Source organism: Zootoca vivipara, chromosome 8 (genome assembly GCF_963506605.1).
Source record: "Zootoca vivipara chromosome 8, rZooViv1.1, whole genome shotgun sequence".
NCBI lineage: Eukaryota > Metazoa > Chordata > Lepidosauria > Squamata > Lacertidae > Zootoca > Zootoca vivipara.
The window spans coordinates 61538615-61552734 of NC_083283.1; the positions used below are offsets into that span (position 1 = coordinate 61538615).

At 47.5% G+C, this 14120-nt stretch overlaps 1 protein-coding gene across 12 annotated transcripts in view; it reads right to left on the reverse strand.

Annotated features, from left to right (window-relative positions):
- Positions 1–13846, reverse strand: part of HIVEP1 (HIVEP zinc finger 1) — a 94964-nt gene extending 81118 nt beyond the window's left edge. For 2 of the 12 annotated variants that reach the window (XM_060277973.1, XM_035124487.2), the window contains exon 1: positions 8875–9205. The gene's annotated coding sequence lies outside the window, so the exon portion shown is untranslated. Of the gene's footprint in view, positions 1–99; positions 1444–3452; positions 4272–4307; positions 4933–6072; positions 6266–8874; positions 9206–9337; positions 12362–12745 lie in introns of those variants that run through there. The other 10 variants (XM_035124479.2, XM_060277969.1, XM_035124481.2 and 7 more) reach the window with 10 other exon arrangements.
- Between the last annotated feature and the right edge of the window lie 274 nt (positions 13847–14120).

Sequence of the window (14120 nt, forward strand, 5' to 3'; positions counted from 1 at the left end):
ATCATACAATTTTGTCTGGCTGCTGTTTTCCAGGGTCTCACACACTATCCCAAGAAAAGAAGTGCTGACAACCAACCCAGATATTCATAGATTGCATACCCTATTGAGCTACAGCTTTTCCTTTAAAGTGCACGTGTGATAGGTGACAACCTGTCTTTTTTCTCTGGCAGGGTCCCTGTGCCTTTAAGAGCTGCAACAAGAAGCAAGAAAAAGGTGTGATGGGGAAAGGTAGATCTGAAGAACAGAATACCCTAGCGATAACAAGCTGACAAATGAAACAAAGTGCAGTAGGATGAATTCACTATATATATTTTGAAAACAAATAATTTTCAATATTTATATACCACCTAATGACAAAGTTCTGAGCAGTTCACAAAATTTTAAAACATAAAATACAATAGGAAACAAAAATCTATCACAGAATAAAGCTAGCAACAGAGAATGACATAAGTACAACAAATGTAAAAAAGCAGAAAAAGAATATCCATGACTGGAAAATGTTTTCAACTGGCACCTAAAAAGGTCATCAGACCTCTCTGGGGGTGCAAACCCCGAAAGGGCACTCTTTTATAACTTAGAGCTAAGCAAATATTTGCTTAGAAGCACATTCATTTCTCGCTTAATACAAATACTCATTGTTTTAAAGAAGGAATACCACTCTAACCCACACACCCTGTCACAGAAACACAAGAAGAGCCTGCTGGATCAGATGGTCCCTTCTAGTCCAGCATCCTGCTCTCACAGTGGCTGATGATACCCATGGAAAGCTTGCAAGCTGGACATAAGTGCAATAGCACTTTGCTCACCTGTAATTATAATACAGGTAAAAATACAACAACAACATATATTGTGTGTAAAAAAAAAAGTCACAAGATCTCTGCTTTGTGAATTGCTAGGCTCACCCTACTGGTCTTTGGACAGCATGTTACAAAAAGTTAAGAGGGTAATAAGTTGGCTATTAAGTTGAAACAGGAAGATCTTGGAGGGAGACAGAATGTCCTTTTTGTTTTTGTTTTAAATGAATGAGGGCTATAAGCAGTCAATCTGAAAATAATCAAGCAGGGTGGCCAGTGTCTGTACCTAACAGGCACACTGTCACTAACATCATGCAACATTTATTCATGGAAAGGATTGCAAATATAACATGTATCAGACTCCTTTCTCTTGGGTGCTATTTGTTTTAGCTGGATGAACCATTTTGTTGTTGTTGTTGTTGTTTAGTCGTTTAGTCGTGTCCGACTCTTCGTGACCCCATGGACCATAGCACGCCAGGCACTCCTGTCTTCCACTGCCTCCCGTAGTTTGGTCAAACTCATGTTCGTAGCTTCGAGAACACTGTCCAACCATCTTGTCCTCTGTCGTCCCCTTCTCCTAGTGCCCTCAATCTTTCCCAACATCAGGGTCTTTTCCAAGGATTCTTCTCTTCTCATGAGGTGGCCAAAGTATTGGAGCCTCAGCTTCACGATCTGTCCTTCCAGGGAGCACTCAGGGCTGATTTCCTTAAGAATGGATAGGTTTGATCTTCTAGCAGTCCATGGGACTCTCAAGAGTCTCCTCCAGCACCATAATTCAAAAGCATCAATTCTTCGGCGATCAGCCTTCTTTATGGTCCAGCTCTCACTTCCATACATCACTACTGGGAAAACCATAGCTTTAACTATACGGACCTTTGTCGGCAAGGTGATGTCTCTGCTTTTTAAGATGCTGTCTAGGTTTGTCATTGCTTTTCTCCCAAGAAGCAGGCGTCTTTTAATTTCGTGACTGCTGTCACCATCTGCAGTGATCAAGGAGCCCAAGAAAGTAAAATCTCTCACTGCCTCCATTTCTTCCCCTTCTATTTGCCAGGAGGTGATGGGACCAGTGGCCATGATCTTGGTTTTTTTGATGTTGAGCTTCAGACCATATTTTGCGCTCTCCTCTTTCACCCTCATTAAAAGGTTCTTTAATTCCTCCTCACTTTCTGCCATCAAGGTTGTGTCATCTGCATATCTGAGGTTGTTGATATTTCTTCCGGCAATCTTAATTCCTGCTTGGGATTCATCTAGTCCAGCCTTTCGCATGATGAATTCTGCATATAAGTTAAATAAGCAGGGAGACAATATACAACCTTGTCGTACTCCTTTCCCAATTTTGAACCAATCAGTTGTTCCATATCCAGTTCTAACTGTAGCTTCTTGTCCCACATAGAGATTTCTCAGGAGACAGATGAGGTGATCAGGCACTCCCATTTCTTTAAGAACTTGCCATAGTTTGCTGTGGTCGACACAGTCAAAGGCTTTTGCATAGTCAATGAAGCAGAAGTAGACGTTTTTCTGGAACTCTCTAGCTTTCTCCATAATCCAGCGCATGTTTGCTATTTGGTCTCTGGTTCCTCTGCCCTTTCGAAATCCAGCTTGCACTTCTGGGAGTTCTCGGTCCACATACTGCCTAAGCCTGCCTTGTAGAATTTTAAGCATAACCTTGCTAGCGTGTGAAATGAGGGCAATTGTGCGGTAGTTGGAGCATTCTTTGGCACTGCCCTTCTTTGGAATTGGGATGTAGACTGATCTTCTCCAATCCTCTGGCCATTGCTGAGTTTTCCAAACTTGCTGGCATATTGGGTGTAGCACCTTAACAGCATCATCTTTTAAAATTTTAAATAGTTCAGCTGGAATATCATCACTTCCACTGGCCTTGTTACGGTATTAGCAGTGCTTTCTAAGGCCCATTTGACTTCACTCTCCAAGATGAACCATTTTTATTAATCTGTAATGCTTAGAATAGTAAAATCTTTGTAAAATGTTTAGAAAACTGGGTTTTGGCCTCCAAATCTACATAATGAACAAACTGAGGACCAGCAAAATCTCAAGGGGGAACTCTGTCCCTTGTTCCCTGAAACAACTGTTGGGAGGGGCAGCTCCACAATCATAGTAGTGCAGGGCAGAGAGTGTGGTTTTGCAGCTGGCTGCACAATTCCCAGTCTGAGGAGTATAGTAGGGATTACTCCTTTTTCCTCCTCTTGTTGAAGGGGTGAAGAAAAAAGCCCTGGACATGTCAACTGTTCACCCTTTAAATGTTTTAATTGATTGGAATAGTTAAAAGGTGAGCCAGTTATTCAATGTTATTTTCCTGGGACTAGACTGCACTAAGTTCCCAAAACTCCCTTGATGGGACTCTCTCTCTCTGTGTGTGTCCCATTACTCTGTCAACTGAGCAAGGCCCCAACCATGGAGACTCCCATAGTACCCATCTGTTCTACAGGGGTACTATGTGATGTCAACAACCTAGAACAAATAGCAATGCCTACAAATTTCAGCCTCCTACTTATTGTAACACTCAGTACCACTGGTTAATTAAGCCCAACTACTGGATCACCAACAATTAATAATAAGAACTGGCATATGTTTGCTTAACAGTAATAATTCAGGGGTGTTTGAATACAACATACAAAAAGCACATTACATAATATTTACACTTTAAAAGTAGTACTTCCGTCGGCCACCAGCAGGATCCTCCTCCCACCTTCTCTTTTCAGACTCTGGGAAAGCATAGCAGGCGCAAGACAAACAATCATTTTAAATACGAAGAGATCAGGGATCTCTTTTTCCGTATTCATTAGTTGGGGGAGGTCAAAGGGAAGGACGGGAGAGGAAACCCTGCTTTGTTTAACAAGACAGTGTTACGGAAAAGATGGAAATGAGAACGAGAGAGACGCAATGACGGCGGGCAGCCCTGTGAGCAGTACTGTTGCAAAGGGAAAAACATGAATGAATAAAGAAAGAGGGTGGAGCTTGGGAAAACCCCTCTGCAACGCTGCACTGAACAAAGCACAGCACACATGCCAGGAGGTGGAGGAGAACGAGTGCAAACCGGGACCGACCCAAGGGAGGGGAGGGATCATCAAGAATGCCTTCTCACCACAACACAGCAAAGCCCAGGCGCGAAAGCCTACCTTGCAGGATTTGCAAGCGCCAGCGAATACAAACGCACGCAGCCGGGAAAAGGACAGAAGCAAACAGGAGCGTGCACGCAAATGCAAGCAAACACAAACCTCGCCAGCCGGAGCCGCCAAGGCAGGCAGGCTTCTCCCCGGGCCCATCTCTTTCGCCACCCATCCCCCGACTCTCCCCTGCCCCGCTGCGCTCCTTATTAAGGGAGACTTTGTGGAGGGCTGTCTGCCCCCGCCGTTGCAAGCAGAAAGGGCTCAGGAGGCGGCTCTCCAGTCTTATAGCGGGGATGTTTGCACAGCGTGCGTGCGCGCTCGGGTCCCTTCTCTTTCTCTCCCCCTACCCCGCCTCCCACCACCCTTCCTGGATCCCCCAGCAAACCTGCTCAGAAGGTAGCCGGAGCTGCTGCTGCTGCTGCTGCTCTTGCTCATGGCGGCAGCGCTAGCGCGAAGGAGCACCGGCCGCGGCGGCAGCAACAGCAGCAGCTGGGAAGCTCAGCGACCCCTGCGCGGCGGCGGCGGCGGCTGGGATCCTCCTCCACTTGACAACCTCCAACACAAACATGACCCGGCGCTAAACCCCCCTCCCCAGCATCCTCTTCTTCCTCCCCCTCTCCCTCTCTCTCAGACACACACACACAGTCTTCGCCACAACCTGATTCCGCACAGACACAAACACGGCAGCGCCCCCGCCCCCACACGCGCAGGAGGAGCACCGAGATCCCTCTCTCTCCACGCAACTCTCGCCCCAGCCAGCTCCTGAGCATGTCAAGATGGGCCAGCGAGACGGTTGTCCTCGTGAAGGGGAAGTGGGCGAAATCTCATCCCCGGCAGATGCCCGAAATCTCCAGCCAGCCTCGAGCCCATTGTTCACCCTCCACACCCGTTTCTGATCCGGCGTCAGGTGGCCGCACGGCGGTGCCAGCTCTGCCCTCTCTTTCCTCGGCAGCCCGGGGCCCTCGCCAAAAGCCTCACCCAGAGAAGCCGTCGAGGAGGACATCCATTCTTCCCACCTCCCCACGCCAAGTCCGACACCTTTCCCCCACCCCCTGCGTGCCAAGCGCCACCGGCTCTCCTCGCACATTTTCACCAATACACCCCCCCACGAGCTTCTCCCTCCGTTTACCTCACCACATACACACGTTCAGTAGTGTAACGCGCGTGTCAAATCGGCTCCCGCTATCTACACAGATAACAATCCCTGCACCTCGCTCCCCCTGAGGAACATTTCAGAAATTAGCCTCTCCACACCCGAATACTTTTCCTTTCACTCCACACAGCGTCAAGTGCGAGTGCACCCACTAGTGTTTTCCTCCCCTCAGAGAGACTCCGAATATCCCGCCATTTCGCAAATACTCTACGCGGCCACGCTTCGGTAGAAAGCCGCTGTTCCCAACCTTCCTCAGGGAACTTGTAATTCCTCTGTGGGGTGCCCTTCGCCCAGCCCCACAGCGCTGACCCCCCAAGAGGGGGCTGTCCCCCACCTCCCCTCTGACAACGCAAAACCACCACACACCGTCGCCGCCCCCTCGCTTCCATCCTTCGTCTCCCCCAACCCCAAATTACTCAAACCCACCTTCCCAGCCCCCCCATAAGCCTCTTCCCCTCCCCCCTCAGCGAAACCCTGATATGTGAAGGGGGTGTGTGAGAGCGAGTGAGATACTGTTGTGTGTGGGGGGGGGTCACACTTAGGCACTAGGTGAGAAGGAAGTCCCTGATTACAGGGGTCGGCGGGGAGAGAAGGGGAAGAAGGGGGGGCATATGTGAGGCAGACACCGTGTTGCGGGGTGGGGGAGAGATTAGGGTCTGGGCACCCGAGTTTAAGAGATAAAGGTGGGGAGGAAGGCGGTTGTAGGGACGAACAAGCTGGAGTAGTTGGGGGGTGAGATGTGGGGCGTTGAAAGAAGGGGTCAATGGGCGGGGACGCGCCGGAAGGCGAGGGGAGCTGGGCAGGTCTCTCTGCTGCTGCTTCCCCCTTTTTTCTTTCTTCCTCCCCCCCCCGTCTCTCCGCGCCCCCCGCCCCCCGCGTTACAAGGAGGGGAGTGAGGCAAGCGCGCGACCGGCGGCTGCACCTCCGCCCCCCCCACGGGAAGGGGGGAGGGGTGAAGGGAGGGAGAGGAGATAATTGGAAAAGGGGGTTGCTTTACCTTCCCTCACTTTCTATTGCAGGAAGCGGGCCGGGTGACGTCAGCGGGTCTCCCGGGCCCCGCCCCCTTCGCCCTGTCTGCCTCGCCGAGGAGCGAAAGGGGAGGGGCTTGGCAGAGGGAGGGGGAGGGGTCGCCGAGGGGGTTTCCTTGTTTCCTCACTCGGGCGCGTCGAGAAAGCGTAGAACCGAAACTAAAAAGGAAGAAAAGTTTATAACAGGAAGGAGGGGGGAGGGGGGAATTCCTTCCTAGCCCGTCCACTTCCGCAACGCAGAAAGGTTTCAGAAGCTTCTAGCGTTTTCACAGCCGCGCGCCCCGACGCTGAGGGAAGGTCTGGTTAGGAGGGTTGCTGAGCACCTTCTTGGGCTTGCAATGCCCTCTGATCAGGTGTCTTGCGGCACCTTCAGATTAATCATTGGCGTCTATTTGGGTTAGGATCCCAATTCCCACCCCCGAAAGTTTTTATTACTAATTTGTTCTGGCCGCCCCCACTTCTTTTCAACAGGTATCCCCATAGTCTGCCAGTATTGTTTTAAACGAAGCAAGCGTCTGTACTGGAGATTTCTAAACGATTAAGGCATTTAAAAAAATTAACCTGCAAACTAGTTAAAAGAACATAGTGTTTTGCTAGATCAGATTAAAGCCCACCATTCTATTTAACAAGAAAGCCACCAGTCCACGAGTGTTAACAGTGGGGAGGGGTGATTGTTTTACATGCATAAAATCTAGCATAGCCTTGGGTTAAAAGCATAGGATTCCACGCAATTTTTCAATGGCACAACATGGAGAAGAGCAAAAGATGGGAAATTGTGGAAACACTGAAACACCGGTGGGAAGCAGCAGCGTTGGGTAGCTTCTTCTGCTAGCATCAGTTATATCTAGTACACTAAAAATATTGTAACTCACCTTGAACGTTCAAGAAATGAGTGGGGTACAAATCAAAATAAGTAATAAGCTAGTATGTCATTTGATGCATTATAAGGAGAATGTTAGGATATATAGGGGCAGACAGCAGGCTAATCACACAACCCTGTGAGGCACTTATATTTGAGTTAATGCTCCCACCAGACAGCTGAACCAGGAAAGGATACATTTGTGAAGCTAAGATCGGATTAGGCCAGCAAAGATAGATGCCAAGTTTGTTACCTGTAAGGCCTTGGTGGACAGAAATTCAGAATCAAGGTGAATTGTGTCAGACCACAAGACTAACTCCCATGACTCCTGACTATTAGCCGATAGGGAGTTGGAGGGCACCATGTTGGCTAGCCCTGAAAGTGAGAAACTGTGTCACGCAGTACCTAAATGATTATGCAGGTGAGCCCTTTATCTTCTAACATGGAGCGGTCCTGCCCAACGACCACTTTGACACCTGTGCAAAACTGCAGTGTCTACACTGCAAGGTTGTCAGGTTCCGAAGTGAGAGGCACCTAGACTTTTCTGTTAGATCAGTGTTTCCCTAACTTGGTTTTCCAGCTGTTTTGGGACTACAATTCCCATCATCCCTGACCACCAGTCTGCTAGCTAAGGATGATGGGAGTTGTAGTCCAAAAAACAGCTGGTTTGGGAAACCCTGTTGGATCAAGGGCAGGCAACCTGTGGCCCTCCAGATGTAGCTGGACTCCCAACTCCCATCAACGCTAGCCAGCAAGGCCAATAGTGACATCTGATGGGTACTTTAGTCCACCCATGTCCAGACGGTCACTGGTTCCCCATTTGTGTGTTAAACCACAGCACTGTGGAATACTGTATGAAAAATATTCTGCAAAAGAAAATACTTCCCTTCCAGTTTATGTTGCTATTGTCGAAAGGGGAGGGCGCTTCCACATACTTTTAATATCCTGCTATTAGTGCCTTCCAATATTTATTCTGCGTCAGGCATATCTTAGAGACAGTAGAGTGGACCATATTCTGTTGCAGATGGTGCTAGCTTCAAATACCACAACAGAGGGAAGTCAGATAAGGCATAATTTCTGCAATTGCCAGAGCTTCCCATTATGACAGGGACCCAGGTGGCGCTGTGGTTAAACCACTGAGCCTAGGGCTTGATGATCAGAAGGTCGGCGGTTCGAATCCCTGTGATGGGGTGAGCTCCCGTTGATTGGTCCCAGCTCCTGCCAACCTAGCAGTTCGAAAGCACGTCAAAATGCAAGTAGATAAATAGGAACTGCTACAGCTGGAAGGTAAACGGCGTTTCCATGTGCTGCTCTGGTTTGCCAGAAGCGGCTTTGTCATGCTGGCCACATGACCTGGAAGCTATACGCCGGCTCCCTCGGCCAATAATGCGAGATGAGCGCGCAACCCCAGAGTCGGTCATGACTGGACCTAATGGTCAGGGGTCCCTTTACCTTTACCTTTTACCCATTATGACCACCACAACCAACCCCCTTCACACAGAGCACATGCCATGGCATTGGCGTAGCCAGAATTTATGTTTGGGGGTGCAGGACTTTTGTTGGGGGGGCAGAACCCAGATATCTGTGACTCGATTGGTCAGTTAGCTAAGGATTTTTATTTACTTAATTTAGGGGGTCAGCTGCTGCCCCCTCTGCATGGCTACGCACATGTGGCATGTCACGTTTCCTCAGACCAAAGTTCAGCTGCGCTCCTTCCCAGCCCCAGCTAAGCGGGCACAGAATCGCGCTTCGGAGATCTTGACAAGTGCACCCACTTCAGTCAGGGAAATAAAGGCTTGAAGCAGTCAAGGCAAAACCTATCTGCGCCTCCCGTCCCGCACCTTTGCAAAAGAAGGTGGGGGGAGGCGGACACAAAACCACCCAGAAAAAACTCGACGGGCAAAGTTCTTACCAAGTAAGCGGAGCCTCCCGCGCAGATGCCCGTCGCACGCCCCCCTGCCGAGGCCCGTCCCTCCAACGCAGCCACACGCGCACCCTCCCATGTATGCACATAGCTGGGGCTGTTGCTGCTGACGCGGAGATCCCGGAGGTTCCTCCTTGTTGCTGCTGGAGGGTCATGCAGGCTGCGTCCCTCCTCCTCTTCGCCGAGGCGCCTCCTCCCCCTCCTGCTTCCTTTTGCCCTCGCTGGGTTTTCCCGTTCGCTCCCAGCCACGCTTGAATCCCCTCCTCCTTCCCGTGGCAACAGACCGAGCAGGCGGCAGCCAGAAATACACACCCCACAATGCAAGAGGGCGCCTCGTGGGTGAGGGCGCGCAAAGCCCGGCTTCCCACCCCCCTCCACCGCCACCCAACCCCCCTCTCGCTCCCCTCCAGCCTCGCCCAGCCCGGGCCGCGAAACGGAGAAATAAACTCACCCCGGGAACAAAAAAGAAAAGAAAGGGAAAGTCCGCGCTGGGTCTCGCCGGGGAAGTTTTCACAGAAAACGAGCAAAGCCGAAGGCAGTCCCCTCCGCGCTTGGAAGTGGGCGTGAGAGGAAATACGAAGGGGAGGCGCCTAAGGCTCGCTTTTCTTTCTGGCTCGCTCCTACCCGCGCTTGCTCCCCTTCTTTGGCCCTGGCTGGGGTTTCTTGGCTGCGCTCCTTTGATTGGTTTGCACCCTCGGCTGTTTCTAGGGATGGAGCGAGTCGGGGGGCGTCTGGGGCGGTTTCCTTCTGGGCAGGAGGCGAGGGGCACAGCAGTGACGAGAAGTCCTTGCTAAGCAGAAAGCATTGTTATTTTTCCAAGAGGATTCCTGCAACGCGTTGCCCCGGGTTTGCAGCCGACTCGGTTGCATGATGCTAACGGTTCTAGCACTGCTTTACGAGTTATCAGATTATATGTGTGTGCGCGTGTGTGTAGAGAGAGTAAATTAATGCTGGTACATTTCCAAACAAATCTCAAAAATTACTCCGAGTTTACATTTCCCCCCTTTTAACTTGCTTAAAATATTTTATCCTATCTTTCTGTAAAATGGCCAAGGCAGCTAACAGCAGCCAAAGCCAATAAAAGGATAATTTATTTCAAACTTTCATTCTGCCCCACCTCCCCACACACAGATTTTGCATGGCATAATGTGATTTATTTATGCCACCCCGTTTAAGCCTTTGGACCACCAAACTCATCTCTTCCAGACTGCTTTTACTTAAAAGATTTTAGGTGTTGATTTTTGAAAGTGCTTCTGTTTAAAATGGTTTTATGCTAACTTACTGGAAGAAAAACCATCTTAATTGTACCTTCTCTCTATTTATAGGAATATAGGTTTACCTAGATGGGTATAATAAAGTCTGTCAGTTTCAGACATCCCATAACATCTCAACTCTCATTCTCTGGTATTTTGGACAGACTGAATTTTCCTGATACTGTACAATTAAGCATCCTGTTACCATCAATAAATGGGCCCAATCAAATCCGTAAAGGTCTATTTCTGTCCCTGCATAGAGAGCCAAGCTCTTGGCTTTGTGCAAGACCCAGCCCAGTGTTTGCATTAATCATACAAGGGCTGCTGTATTCTTTCCCTCTTGAGCTAAGCCTTTTTCAGGTGCTCCACCTCATGTGATAACCTGTCGCTCATCATATTACAGTTGGCATGCCTGCAGCCCTCTGCGTGCTCAGTCCCAACTTCTGCAGGAGCGAGCCCTGTCTACTTACGCAGCCCCCCCCCCTTGCAATTCAGAACCAGTCTTCCAGGGTTCTGAATTGTACAGGGAGCCCCCACAAATAGAGCAAGCTTCCTGCTGCAGAGGTTCAGCCCCAATGAATAGAAGGCAGGGAGAACAGCCCGATTGACAGGGAGTATGCTTCTGTTCTCATGACGGTAATCAGGCAGGAGGTGGGTTGGGCGGGGGAGAATAGGCCTCAATCTAGTCATGCTCTTTTCTGTTTTGTTGGGGAACATTTTATACACTGATAATTGTAAATCTCAAAAGTAAAGAATGAGTTCTACAACATAATTCCATTCATTCAAGAGGCTCAAGAGATTTCTCAAGGCCTTCACATGAATAAAGTAGATTAGGATTGCTCTAGACATACGATTTGAAAAATACTTCCATTCACATTTTTTGAAGTATTATGGTTCTGAGGGTAAGCTTCATCGTGTTAGGCAGCTTTGAGACTGGAGGCGGGGAAAACATGCATTTGGAGGTTATCGTTTAGGGGGAAAGACAAGGGGACAGGATAGAGATGCATAATATTACACTGCTGTTGAGAAAGCGGAGATTGTTGTTGCTGGCATTGTCGAGAGACAATGGAGTGTGCCTCTGGAGGTGAAGTCAAACTGCTGTGTTAGCAGCACCAAAATGACCTCCCCAGGGCGCAAGCCTGGGCAGTGTGTATAGAGGTCCTGGGCTGCCCAGATGACAAGACCCCCCCTCTTTGCCTCGTTGAGGTGGCCCAAAGGAAAGCAGAGCAAGACATTTGGCACCAGCTTGGCTGCAGGAGCTGCTGGAATGAGGGACTCCACTTCAGATTCGTGTAGGGTTTACTCCTTAGTCTTTTCTTCTCCTGAAGATATCCTGCAGGGCAGCAAGGGTTTAGAGTCAGCGCAAGGAGCTGCTATCGGGTGCTGCATGAGTGCTCCATCCTTAAGCAGTACTGAAAACACTCACCACCTATAATAATAATTATTTTATTGTTTACACCCCACTCATCTGGTTGGGTTCACCCAGCCACTTTTGACCTAAGGATCTTTTAAAATGGAAATGCAACATTAAAAAGTACACAAGCATTGGAATGAGGGTAGCTGTGCTGCACTTTACTATGTCAGAAGCAATATTGAAGACATTTCTATGAAATATAACCACCAGCCATACAGCATTCACAACCTCAATGGATACACTGTCTGAAGGATTGTTTCCCACCCCCCAGCAACAAATTTAGAGATGAGTGCAACAGGCAGGTTGATTTATAATTAATTTGGCATCTCAGATTAATCTTCTTGATGTCTGCTGGACATCCAGAAAATCAATCTAGGATTTTGAATTAATTATGAAATTAGGTCAGGCTCACTGAATCTCAGGGCTGATTCACACACAAATGTATCATCACTCGATTGCCCGTGTCACAGGGAAGGTGGCATCATCTGATACTCAACTTCTGTCTGCAGAAGCTCCACAGTGACACATGTATGTGGAAGTCACCTCTTGATGTTGCAGTTAGTAAGAGAAGTGCATATGTGAACTATCTCAGAGATTACATTTGCGTGTGCCTGACTCTCATCAAAAACTATCTTTACAACACAGACCAACATTCTCTTGACCCCAGTCCCACGGTTTATGGATCATCTGATGCCCTAAGAATGAAGTAGATCCAAGCATTACGTTAAAATATACAGGTAGGTAGCTGTGTTGGTCTGAGTCGAAACAAAATTTAAAAATTCCTTCAGTAGCACCTTAAAGACCAACTAAGTTTTTATTTTGGTATGAGCTTTCATGTGCATGCACATTTCTTCGGATACCTGCATGCACACGAAAGCTCATACCAAAATAAAAACTTAGTTGGTCTTTAAGGTGCTACTGAAGGAATTTTTAAATTTTGTTAAAATATACGTTTGTATTCCTTTAATATTAATAGCCTGTTTAAAAAACCCAAGACCTTACACGACATCATTTTCTCCTGGCGAAATTCAGTCATGTGTGGAATTCACATTTCTTGTTTTCCAGTGTTTTATATTTTATCTCTCAGACTTCCACTGATTTCTCAAGGTCTATAAACTAGAATTCATCTGAACTTTGGCTTTTCCTTTCAAAAGCTCACATCCATGCCCATATAGAATCTAACACAACTTACTGTACTTTTTAGCCATGGTATTTGTCTGGCTTTTGTTTGTTCAAGTTACTCAATCGACAGGTTCCTCAGCAGGTTTTGTAGCATTTCAATGCACTCAGAATGTATCCAGTCCAATCATCCACAGTCCGTACCAAAACATTAGTAAGCTATATTATTGAGATGATAATGTGTCAGATAGAGGAGAGCTGGGATGCCCAAGGATTGCTATGATAGGAGCAATTTAGATATATTTCCCCCATGAATTTTTTAGAAAAATCATTCTGTGGTATTAGCTTAAAACGGTATTTTAATGCTATACTTTCCTTTCATCTCTTGACCAGACAAACTCATCAAGTGCCGGAAGATAAAATCATTGAGCAACTCACAGAAAAGCCCAAATCAATTCTATAGAAATCTTATGACTTCAGTAACCCATCGAGATCACAATCTGTTACATCATTGATTTTTCTTCTGCATATGAACAAGGACAATGATTTTAAAGCCGTAGCAGGGGCAGGGGGAAAAATGGCTAGACTCTTCTACCATATTTGTAATTTTCATTAGTTGGGCACTTAACATAGTTGTGATAATGGAAAACATAAGGCAAATTTTAGTAAACGTTCCTTGTGAAATACCAGACATGCAGAGAAAATGCATGTTTCCTGTTACAAAATTAAACGTTAGAAATGAAAGGGTTTGCAGCCTATCTCTCTCAAAGTGAAATGCAGGCCCTAAATGGGTGTCTTGCTGTGGTCTGTCAGAAAGTAGTAATAAGCCGTTTTGAAGGGTTGAGCCTGCATGTTTGTGCCATTTCCCACAGTTTGTGTTATAAAGCTGCTAGCTGGTCTTCAATTAAATAGAGAGGGGGAGTATTAAACCACCGTACATATGTATTATTTCATTTCAGACCATCTTTGCATCCCTTTCTCCGTAACTGTTAATTTATTGCAATGATTTAGTACCCTGACAATTTTACTACACCTAACATTTACTACACCAGTAATACACTAAGCATTGCAATGGACACAGATGAACCCCACCATCCTTGCCCTTTAGGCTTCTGAATCTGATTCAGAGCTCCGCTATGCACACCTTTTATTGTTTAGCATTGTATTTTTAATAATGGCTGATATTCATTTTTTTTCCAACATACTTTTTATTAATTTTACAAAATACAAAAAACGGTACATACATAAACACCTTTTCCACCTCCTTCCTACCCACCCACATGGGTCCTCCCCTGCCACAGAAGTATCCCATGTATGTGAACAGTCCGAGATGGTCCATTTTATGCTTGGATTTCTGTCCTCCTCCCCCTCCCCTGACCCCAAAGCCCCCCCCCTGCCACCAGGGAGCTCCAGCAAACCAGGGCAGTACGCAGGAGGCCATCCATCCA